The following is a 12,500-nucleotide window of genomic DNA, read 5'->3' on the forward strand; positions in this document are numbered from 1 at the left end:
ATGTTACTATTATCCTAAAAAGCACATAATCAAGTATGTTACACAGTAACTTATAAAAGTCTCGGTACGTAATAGTCCATGTAAATTAACTGAAATGCATCCACATTGAGGCAAACTCATAACATAAACAAAAGGACAATATGATGTCTTCAATTCAGGGTGTTTGAGTAATCATGAATCATGCATAAATCATGTATAGGTATGGAGTACCGTATGGATGACTTGGCTAACAGTATTGCTTGGTGTAGCCACAAACTGATCTGCGGCATCAAACGCAGAGGAATTACGAATGCCCTGTTGCATGGGACAGACACGGGCAGCTCAGCCTGTGTGGCCCCGCATGGACACAAGCTCTCCTCCACTGGGAGTCTGCCTCACCCGCCCTTGTTGCATACGCCCGTTTCCACAGCCAAAGCATGTCCACTCATCCGAAATTCTGTAAGTGACATTTACACACACACACACACACACACACACACACACACACACACACACACTGGTACCAGTGCCTTGCCCTCCAGCGTCCACCCTTCCTGCAATGCCCAGACCGAAGTGACCTGACCAGCCACGGTTGACGAGGATTATATGTCCGAAAGCGAATGATATACAGCATTGAATCACTTATAGGGCCGTTTTTTTTTTTTTTTTTTTTTTTTTTTTTTACACTCTCCCGCGCGGGGCCTGTGAGGGTTGAGGGACTAGGCCGGCCAGCACTGTGTTGAGATGAGGGGCGGTGATCCGTGCGGCCCATGCTCCCTCACGCCCCGTCATATAGACCACAGCTGATAATCCAATTTAAATGAGTGACTTAGACTTTTTGCCCAAGTGACAAGAGGCTGAATCTGTGTATTTTCCTTTTTTGCTGTATTTGCATATGGAACGATTTGGTTTCTACGTTTACCTATTTTTTTTTTTATCGGAGGTATTTTGAAGTACTGTTGTAGAAGTCGTGAGAACCTTCCACTTATGGAGATTATCTCAAATCTTGAAGGGTGATTTCTTGAGCGACGAATGTACAGATTTTTGTTAATACATCTCAACTAAAATCAAAGTCATCTTAGCTGGTAGGATGACATGGCGTGCTGTGATTGGCTAAAGGCGGCAGCTGGACCACTATACAATCCTCCCTCTCCCCCCCCGCCCTTTCCCCTCCCTTACAGCCTCTGCCATATCGCTAACTTAATTAAATAACCTCTTTCCCAACCCTCTTTTTAGCGCCATAACCAGTGGTGGGACAGCGAGAACGGCCTGGTAATTACCTCAGGGGCGGCGATGGTATCTTTGAGTCATTAATGTTCGCCCCCGAGATGAGTGTTTAGGGCAGAGGAAGGGAGGCGAGGACATGGTGTGAGGGAAGTCCGGGTGCACGAGGCTGAGTCAGGGCGAACCACGTGCCAATTTAGCTTCTTATGTTGGGAAGGGAAGGGAAGGGAAGGGAAGGGAAGGGCGGGACGTTTCTTCCACATTATATAAGGGATTGATGCTGTTGGTGGTGGTGGTGATGGTCTATGCTCTGGCGGAGTTAGAGTTGTCGTGGAGTCATGTAAGGGTTGATGGGTAGGTCGTGGACGGTCGTGGTGGTGGTGGTGGTGGTGGTGGTGGTGGTGGTGGTAGCGTCAAGCAACTCACCAGTAATGATGGAGAGGTTCACTGTAACATTATTAACCTCTTCAGAAAGTTAACGTGTTCAGGTTCATGGCCATTACGGATCATGAATGTTCATCGTCGCTCCTCGACATATGGGCAGATCAAATTTCATAAGCGGCCGTCACCATTGATATCCGGCCGGCCTGCGCCACACAATAAAGATGATTAATGGCCGTATATTGCGATGATCCCTACAGAATTTGCACTTCCAGGCCAGGCAGTGTGTTTTTACCAAACCTCGAGATAAAGGAAAAATCCTCCAAATTCAGGCCAGAGACAGCACAGCCGCCAGCCTCCATCAATAATAATTAAACGTAATCTTTCTCTTATCTCTGTTTGCTTCTGCGCTTTTATTGAATAGGTTAAACATTTTACGGAGCCGCAGACCGTGCCGACATGGACGGGACGCAGGGAGGGCGACTCGTCCCTCTCCGCCCCACGCTCCGCGCCGCACAAAGGTGAAGTTTCCGTGCGTGGAGGGTGCGGGTTCGGCCTCCTCTGCGCGGTCAGGAATACACACTGTCACGTGATAAACTCCGCAGCAGCTGCTGGGTCCTCGCCGCCACCCGCTCACGTGCGTGGCGGACACAGACAATCCCCGCATCACATCCAATGCCCCGCAGCGCGGCATCGTGATGCTGTGAGGTGGCGGCTGTTGTTTCGCTACGCGCCTGTATGACAATGCTGAGGTAGTGCTGAGCGACGCATGACGCTAGTCTTCAGAATTGTGTGTTCGTCATGGCATGTGCCACTGTTAGTCTGAGTTGCTTTTTAAACAAATTAAGTTAGAAGAATTTCACATTCGTTATCATAAATGCTGATATATATATATATATATATATATATATATATATATATATATATATATATATATATATATGATATATATATATATATATATATATATATATATATATATATATATATATATATATATATATATATACAAAACAGTTTTTGTAAGTCATGTATACCTGACAGTTTCGTGACTGAAACAAATTCTGATTTCTGCGTAGTTGTAAAATCTCATGTACGTAATTGTCAATACACATTCTAGACAGAAAGAAAAGTGTCTTGGCGGCAGCGATCAGTCAACACACACAGCGGGGCTCGTGATGGCGGCAGCAGCAGGGGGCCCTCCGTGTCCCCACATGGCATTGAGTGGAAGGGAAAGGACGGTGCTCGCAGGAATGCTGACTGTAGGCCTTCAGTAAACAATATTACCCTCAATCACTAATTGACACCAAGATTTTTAGTACTGAAAAAATGTCTATACTAATACGTTTCACTTCGAGCTCTTTATCTTTTTACGCTTTTTTAATTACTTGTATTATTTTGTTAAGGCTGATGCATTTTCCTAATGATGCTAATGACTGTTCAGTATCTTGATTACCAGTAATATACTTCAGACGGGCTGATCCAGCAACAATGAGTCACTCGCGCCTAACGCTGATGCCCAGGACTTTATATACCAAACCTGAATCGTTAATCATACGTGTATGTTTTTATAGGTTTACATAAGAGTATAAACAGTTCGCATGCGGTCCTTGAGATTATCACACTTCGAGTTTGATTTTTTTTTATATCATTGCATTCCTTTTACTCAATTTACTTCGTATATTGTTTCCCTGCTGGTGATTTATTTCTTCTTTGACGCGTATGTAATTAACCCCTTCACCGCTGGACAACTTTCCCATAACTACTTACAGTTGTCCTTCCACTAGGGTCTCTCAAAAGTTATATAACCTAGTAAAGCAAAACCAACCTCTTATTCCATCTTTTTTTACGATGTCGATACAAGCAATGTTTTACAGAGCCTTTAAGTTGACAAAGGACGACCACACCAGTAAAGAAGGGTTAAGACTCACTAACGTCCCTTGTCATACACACTGCAGGCACTGATAAGCAGAATGGCCTAATGCATTATAGCAAGGGCACACAACACCCTCTCCTTCCTGCACGATTAATTAATTATGCACAAGGGACAAAAGTTATTAATAGGAGGGACTAATGAGAGGAGTAAAAGGCCGCTGATTAGGTAAGCCTCAGCTGCTCCTTCTTGTCATGATTCAGCCTTGAGACATCACTGCTATGCCTTCACTTCATCTCCTCGTCCGCGGCCTTCACGTCACTACCCGCCGTCTCAAATCATCACGTGCCTCTGACTATTGCGTGATTGTGGAAGTTTAGCATTGTTTCTTTCGTGTCCTTGTAACTGTATTAGGTTTCAGTATTCTCTCTCTCTCTCTCTCTCTCTCTCTCTCTCTCTCTCTCTCTCTCTCTCTCTCTCTCTCTCTCTCTCTCTCTCTCTCTCTCTCTCTCTCTCTCTCTCTCTCTCTCTCTCTCTCTCTCTCTCTCTCTCTCTCATAGAAAAGGTTTTGTCCTGACGTGAAAGAGATGCAGTTTGATCTGGCTCAAAAGCAACACCATTTTTTTTTTTTTCTCTCTTTTTTTCTCTCTTTAGAACGGAATACCTTTTCTGTCGCTTTTCCCAGGCTTAATTAAACACTGAAGAGATTCTGGCTCAGTTACATGGGCTTCTCGCTCTCGCTGATTTTCTCTCAACTCTCCGGGGAAGTGTTTATTTTTTTGTCCCTTTTTGCCTCTAATTGGTTATCTTTCTATGTCATTCTGTCTATATTTTTCTCTCGTTCTGTTTTTTGGTTTTCTTTTTTCTGGCTTTTTGTCTATCTCTCTTTACAGAAAAAAAAATGTATCGGAAAACACCGCCGGGGAAAGGAATATTAGTGGCAAAAATATGATATATGCTTTGTCACCCTTTCGTCCAGCGGCGTATAATTCTGGTGAAATGACTGCCCATCGAGTTACAGTGATTTTTTTTCTTTCCTTTTCTGGTGTTGGGGTTTTAAAGGAAAAAACGTGGTTTAGTTTTCTTTTCAAAATCAGATAGTTTCAGACAACTAATTATTAGTGTTTTGGTTCTTTCTTGTTTGTAGGAAGCCGCAAAGTGAAGATATGAACATATTTCCTCACTGAAAATTCAGAAAGAGTAACATAGAGTGCTTTTGTGAAGATTAGACTTGATTCCGTTAGCAGGACCAGCAGGGCAGTGGCCAGCACCCAAGAGAGGCGTAGTAAGACGTTAGAACACTTCCTATATATCAAGGATTAATTCTAAGGGGACGATAGCATGGCCGTTTAGGAGAAGACCAGTGGTATGTCTTCATGGCCGGCCAGCATGTACAGCTACAGCGACCTACTTAATAATCATTTAAGTTGTTCGTCAATGTGAGAAGTCCGTCAAAGGCTAATCTGGTTACATGATTTCATGTTGTTTACTCTTAAAGATATTGATACACTTGAGCTCATGTATTTCACACTATATCTCTAGTAAGAAGCGTCATTCATAACAAATCCTGTGAGAAGATCCATATTGAGTCAGGCCACGGCGTGACTCTCAGGGATAAACGTCCGCGACCAGGCACACACACGCCCCTTCTCCATTTATATATATGGCTAATACCGGCTTGTCCTCTGTGCCTTAGCCAGTGATATGTATGGCTGAGCCTCGCGAACGGGCAGTTTAGGTGACTTGCTGTCCTGTCGTGAACAGAAACTTAATTTATGAGGCCACTGCGTTACTCCTGCGAACCGGCCTGCTCGCGGGGGTCACTGAGTACTGGGAATGAATTAATCACCTGCTGATGTGTGAGGGGCGTGTGGGCATTGCCGGCCGCGAGACTGCTGGTGGGCAAAGCTGGTTCACCTTTCGCTGATTACAGTAATGATGTTGGTGATGGTGAAGGTAATAATGATTGCGATGATGGTAATGTTAGTAGTAATAGTGATGTTGTATTTTTAGTAGTAGTAGTAGTAGTAGTAGTAGTAGTAGTAGTAGTAGTAGTAGTAGTAGTAGTAGTAGTAGAAGCAGCAGTAGACGTAGTATTATTATTATTATTAGTAGTAGTAGTAGTAGTAGTAGTAGTAGTAGTAGTAGTAGTAGTAGTAGCAGTAGTAGTAGTAACAGTAATAGTAGTAGTAGTAGCAACAGCAACAGCAGCAGTAGTAGTAGTAGTAATAGCAGTAGTAGTAGTAGTAGTAATAGAAGTAGTAGTAGTAGTAGTAGTAGTAGTAGTAGTAGTAGTAATAGTAGTAGTAATAGTAGTAGCAATAGTAGTAGTAGTAACACCAGTAATAGTAGTAGTAGCAGCAATATCATTAATAGCAGTAGTAGCAGCACCAATGATAATAGCAGCAGCAGTACCATCAGTATGTAAATGCGTATGAGATGCACAAATACAGAAAGGCGAGGCACTTCCTTGTTGTGCGGTCAGGGTTTGTCCCATGATCACGGCCAACATTGTTTTAGTTACTCCTCTACTTAACTGTGCGTGTCGCCCTTGACAGCGTTCTTCTCCCATTAACACCTCTCTTGATTATCTCTATTGATATCATTGTCAGGAGAGAGAGAGAGAGAGAGAGAGAGAGAGAGAGAGAGAGAGAGAGAGAGAGAGAGAGAGAGAGAGAGAGAGAGAGAGAGAATGTTTTATAATGCTACTGAAAACACACACACACACAAACACACACACACACACACACACACACACACACACACACACACACACACACACACACACACACACACACACACACACACACACACACACACACACACACACACACAGAAAAAAAAACAAAGCAGCAAAACGAATTTCACTCACGAATCACAAAAAAAAATAACAAAAACAGATCATTATTTACCCAAAAGAGAAAAAAAAAAAGAAAGAAAGGAAAAAGAAAAAAAAACACACAAACATACCTAAACAGAAAACAACAACAACAACAGATCACGTAACACAGCAACACCACAAACATTAAAGACACTAACAGCAAACACTACACCAGGAAATCAACAGAAAATGAATACCGGGACACCATTTCTTTCTATCCTTCGTCATCAGCAGCGTGCGCCCGCCACTTGATGCTCCACGGCGGCCAAACTCCATTGGGCCTGAGCTGCCGATGTGCCTAATGAATATGAGATAAATCCCAGACAGATGGAGGTTCCGTTTGGTTCGATGAGAGAGAGAGAGAGGGGGGGAAGTAGGAAGAAGAGGAGTAGGAAGGTGGTATGGGATAAGGGGTAAGGAGGAAGAGGGGGAGTGACGGAAGGGAATGATGATGTATGGTACAGAAGGATAATGGGAGGGTTACGGATTGGGGCATAAGATGAACCGTAATGGATATAGGATAAGAGAGAGAGAGAGAGAGAGAGAGAGAGAGAGAGAGAGAGAGAGAGAGAGAGGAGAGAGAGAGAGAGAGAGAGAGAGAGAGAGAGATTGCAGTTATGCTCTAAATTCAGCATCGTTTTGTTTTGTAGTAGTAGTAGTAGTAGTAATAGTAGTAGTAGTAGTAGTAGTAATAGTAGTAGCAGCAGTAGCAGTAGTAGTAGCAGTAGCAGCAGTACATATAAGCGTACGGGATGTACATTTATAAATAAGCCAGACACATACTCGTACATGAGGTGAGGTCAGGGTTTGAACCGTGACCGCTCCCAACACTCTCTTACTTACTCCTCCGGCTTTGCGTGTCGTCTTTGGTGGTGCTCCTCTCACACAAACACTACTTTTAGTAATTGATGTCATTGTCAGAGAGAGAGAGAGAGAGAGAGAGAGAGAGAGAGAGAGAATATTTTATAATTATTACTACTACACAAAATTTCAGTACGTCTGTTTCTCATAATCTCAAAGAGGGATTAATACTATAATACTTTTACCCCATTTAGTACTACAGACAGCCCCCAAACTTCAAAAAAGCTATTGATTAGTCATTATAGAGTAATAAGACAGTCGTGATGGTTGAGTAATTATATGATTTATTTCCACTTGGCTTTTATTCTAGCCACTTCCCTACTGCAAGAGTTAACCAGTATTTTCAGTCTTCCATCACTTTTACTGCTAAACTCAGGAAATTCTATCTTTTTTTTTTTTTTTTTTTTTTTGTATATTGTCCTGCCTATCATTTAAAATCTTTCATGGAGGAAGTTTCAAGACACTTGGAATGATTGTTTTTTATTGTTTTTCTGACTGTTCTCTTCAGGGCCTGACGTTTTTAATGGTTCCTCTTTTCTCCATTTTTGTTACCCTTGACCAAAGCCCAACTTCAGTAAAAAGAGCATCGTTCTTAACTTGATGATATCCTCTAATGGCAGCAGCAATATAATGAAACCAATGTCTTTGCACTGAAAGCATCAGCAACAGAAAAGTGATCCGTGACATGGTTAGATGAATGAATGAATGAAATGAATGACTTAAAAGTGACGAGACGATTAAACCCCCTCACTTTGGCATTGTCCACGCTGTGTCTCCCGCCAGGACTGTACCTGTAGCCAGCGTGTAGTGTTTGGGTCAGTCCCTCAAGTTATTCCAAGAGACGTGATTGTCCTTCAGTAGCTAACATATACAGGCTGATCGTTATAGTATTTAACAGCAGCATCGTCATCATTATTTTGCTCATATTTAGGTTGTTCTTGCAATATCTACGTGATACTTCGGTGCTTCTCATTATTACTACTACTACTACTATTACTACTACTACTACTACTACTACTACTACTACTACTAATACTACTACTACTACTACTACTACTACACCTCACATCCCCTCTCTCCTCCCCTTCCGTATATGTATTCTCCTGCCTCCTTTCTTTCTCTCCCCTTCTTTCCCTCTCTCCTCCCCTTCCATATACTATGTACGCGTTCTTCGAACCCCTTTCTCTCCCCTTCCCTTCTCTTCTTCCCTCTCTTCTTCCCTTCCCCTTATGTTTTATTCTCCCTCCTCTTTGATTATGCCTTTCCATTGCCCCCTTCCATTCACTTGTGCCTTGTTCCTACCACCACTTCCACTTTCATCCGTTTTCTGTGTAGTTTCCATTCTTTTCTTGCATTTTTAGCTTTTCTTTAAGTCTTCGGTCAATTTTATCCCAGTCTGCCTTCATCACACCCTCTTCCATTTACCCATTTCCAATATGGCCATTCCTCTCGCAGTCTTATCTCAAAAAAAACATTAATTTCCTTCCTCAGAATTTATTCCCCCTTGTTTTCTGCTACTATATTCCACCCCCTTACTCCCTTTTGCCCTCCCTCACACGCACTCCTCTCTCTTTCTCTCCCTAGCCCTCCTCTCTTCCCCACATTCCTCCCTCGTTATTTTCTCTTGCCCTCTTTCTCTCTCTCTCACTCCCCCTTCTTCCTTCATGGCCTTTCTACCCTTTTTTTTTCATAATTGCACTTTTTCCTTATTTACATATTTTTCTGGGTCGGTTGGCTGTTTTCTGTACTTTCCCCCTAGCCCTCCTTTCGATGGGCGGCGGTGATAAGGTGTTATTTACTGTAATGAGGCGAGGGGGCAAGGGCGTGGTGCGGCCTCCCAGACTGTCACACGCTGCGGCATTGAGTGTGGTATGTAGTGATGGGTATAGCGCGTGGCCCCCTCTTTTTTCTTTTTTCTTTTTTCTCTCTCTCTCTCTTCTCTCACTTCTTCCCTCTTTCTTTTTTTCTCGTTTTTATTCCTATTATTCCTCTTGTTGCTTTGCTTGTTTTCTTTTTTTTCATGTTTTCCTTTTTTCTTGTATTTATTACGGTCGTGTCTTTTTCATGGTTCTCTCTCTCTCTCTCTCTCTCTCTCTCTCTCTCTCTCTCTCTCTCTCTCTCTCTCTCTCTCTCTCTCTCTCTCTCTCTCTCTCTCTTCCCTATTTTCCATCGCTTTCCTTCCTCATTTTTCTTCCTTATTTGTCCCTCGTGATTTTCTCTCCTTCTTTCTCTTCCTTTCTTTTCTTTCTTCCTTTTGTGCTTCTCTCGTGATTTTCTGTCCCTCCTTTCCCTCTCTTATCTCTCTTTCTCTCCTTATTTTCCTTCCTTTCGCGTTTTCTTTTTCTGTCCTACTTCCTTCTTTTTATTTCATTTTCCCTCCTTTTGTATTTTTTCCCCTGCCTGCTTTAACATTTTCTCCCCTTTCCTTTTTTTATCATTTTTCACTCCTTTCCTATATATGTTTCGTGAATCTCTCTCTCTCTCTCTCTCTCTCTCTCTCTCTCTCTCTCTCTCTCTCTCTCTCTCTCTCTCTCTCTCTCTCTCTCTCTCTCTCTCTCTCATTTCGTCGTTTCTTTTCGTTTATTCCTTGTTTGTCTCTTCTTTTCTTCTCATTTTGTTCCCTCTTTCTTTTTATCTGTCCATTCGTGCTGCTTTCTCTCTCTCTCTCGTCTTTCTCTCTCTCTCTCTCTCTCTCTCTCTCTCTCTCTCTCTCTCTCTCTCTCTCTCTCTCTCTCTCTCTCTCTCTCTCTCTCTCTCTCTCTCTCTCTCTCTCTCTCTCTCTCTCTCTCTCTCTCTCTCTCTCTCTCTCTCTCTCTCTCTCTCTCTGTCTCTTTTCTCATCCATTACGTTGCTTTCCCATATTCATCTTAGGTTATCTTCTCCCTCCCTTTGAGTGTCACAGGATAGCAGAATTATTTATATGTGTGTCCTGTTTTATAATACTTGTTCTTCTTCTTCCGGACATTTTATATACTTCCTTACATCATTTATTCTTGCTCTACTTCCTCTCTTCGTTCTGTTCCCCTTCCTTTTACGCTCTCTTCCTTTCCGTTCTCCTCTCTCTCTCTCTCTCTCTCTCTCTCTCTCTCTCTCTCTCTCTCTCTCTCTCTCTCTCTCTCTCTCTCTCTCTCTCTCTCTCTCTCTCTCTCTCTCGGTGATCATATGGTGTTCTGATAAACTCCCATTTCCGTATAATGAAAATATGGTTAGAGATCGTGCCTGTTTCCTCCCCCTCCCTTTTATTTTTATTTTTTTTACCTTCACACTCCCCCTCTCTCTCTCTCTCTCTCTCTCTCTCTCTCTCTCTCTCTCTCTCTCTCTCTCTCTCTCTCTCTCTCTCCAGCTGAGAAGTGGAAATGAAGTGGCTACGTACAGTAATTATGGGTGTGAAGTGGTGTGAGGGAGTGGCGGATGATAAGGTGAGAGAGAGAGAGAGAGAGAGAGAGAGAGAGAGAGAGAGAGAGAGAGAGAGAGAGAGAGAGAGAGAGAGAGAATGTGCCTTATGGACGAACACAGACCGGCAGACACAGACAGAAATTATGCAAAAAAAAAAAAAAAGTTTCAATACAAGCAGAGATCAGATATGTCCCTGTGGAAATATTTGATTTTTCATAATAATTCAATCTTTTCTTTGTTTCTCCCCAGCACCACTTCCCATATGTACATTTTCCGTAAAAGAGAGTGATGGGGAATTGAGGCAAAACAGGATCATGAGAATCAGGTTTGGGCTCAATATGGCGCGGTGTCAGGATAAGCCCGATAAGGTAATGATTTTATGCAGGCGAGGTCTGAGTTTCAGGGTTGCTGGCGGGGAGAAATTTAGCACAACAGGCCGTCTATAGCTCTTGATGTGGAGGCGCCCCGTGTTTCTGCCCAGATTATCCTCGCGGTGAGAGAAAGTGACAGGAATTGTATAGACAAAGCGTAACAGTTGATGATCTTATATTTTTTTCTTTCTCTGGAACCCTACTACGTTTTTCTTTAATCTTTCTCATCTGCTTAACTTTCATATACCTAACTCGCAACTCATCTCATCCACATCTGTTCTGTCTTGGCTTGTTTTTCGTTCATCGCGTCTTTCTCCACCTCATCTTTCCCTTCACTCACATTTTCTATCTCTTCTTTTATCCAGTCCTCCACTCCTCTTCCACTTCGTTCCCTACCACACTGTCTCTCCCTCCACTCCCTCCCCAGCTCCCCGTCCACCCCCTACGTGAGTACGGAGCCCTACTGACGCCGCCAATTAGTGATCCACTTCAATAAATCACAATAATAACTCGTTCCACCTGAGCCTCCGTCCTCTACATCCCTTGTTTATCTTTCCCACGCCCTACTCCCCCTTTTTGCTCCCTCTCTCTCTTTCTCTCTTTCTCCTCCTCGTCTCTTTTCCCTCCATGTTCTCCCTCCTCCTCCTCCTCCTCCTCGTCAACAAAGAACAGTTCAGGTACGCGAAAGAGTTAATATGCTCATCAACGATCCTCACTTGTTTCCAGCTTTGAGAGAAGTAAACATTGGGAGGGTAACTAGGATTTTCCAGGGCACTGCGCCGTCCTTGGATCTCTCTTGTTGGCTGATCTATCGATTCCGCGGCGCAATGGTGGTTGGCTACCTGTTCTTTCATGTTGGTTAAAGGGTTTGGATACTTTCATTTGGGGTTTTATTCTTTTTTTTTTCTTCTTCGTTCGTTCATACATGGCTTGGGAAAGATTTACTAAGTGTGTTGGCTTTTCTGTGTTTGTGTGTGTGGGGATTGGTGGGGAGAGGGCAGGGTCTGTGTGTGTGTGTGTGTGTGTGTGTGTGTGTGTGCACCCATAATCATTGTCCATTTTATTTTTTTTTATGCCATTCAAAAACTCATTTATATACCGCTGCGGCAATTTGTATGTGCGTGTGTGTGCGCGTGTGTGTGTATGTGTGTGTGTGTGTGTGTGTGTGTGTGTGTGTGTGTGTGTGTGTGTGTGTGTGTACCCTAAATCTTCGTCCACTTTTTTCTTTTATTAACAAACTTATTTCTATTCCCCGACGATTTTTTTCACTCGGCTTCTTAATTTTTCATTAATTATCGTTCGGGACAGCACCGTCAAGAGGGAGAGAAGGCTGTTTAGTCCGTGGACTTTCGAAAATTAATGAGAACTGTACTCACCCGTAGAGCCATTAGGAGTACGGACGGGGAGGGAGAGAAGGAACAGGAAAAGGGGGGAAGTGGGAGGAAAGAGGTAGAATGGAAGAAAGGGAGGAAGGAAAGGGAAAGGGAGGGGAAAGTGCAGTGTAGGGAGGGCAAAAGGGTGTAAGGGAAGGGTG

At 43.1% G+C, this 12,500-nt stretch overlaps 1 long non-coding RNA gene across 2 annotated transcripts in view; it reads left to right on the top strand.

Moving 5' to 3' along the window:
- Positions 1 to 12,500, top strand: part of LOC135101599 (uncharacterized) — a 267,993-nt gene that overhangs the window by 81,708 nt on the left and 173,785 nt on the right. The gene's annotated exons all lie outside the window — the stretch shown is intronic.

Source organism: Scylla paramamosain, chromosome 6 (genome assembly GCF_035594125.1).
Source record: "Scylla paramamosain isolate STU-SP2022 chromosome 6, ASM3559412v1, whole genome shotgun sequence".
Classification (NCBI taxonomy): domain Eukaryota; kingdom Metazoa; phylum Arthropoda; class Malacostraca; order Decapoda; family Portunidae; genus Scylla; species Scylla paramamosain.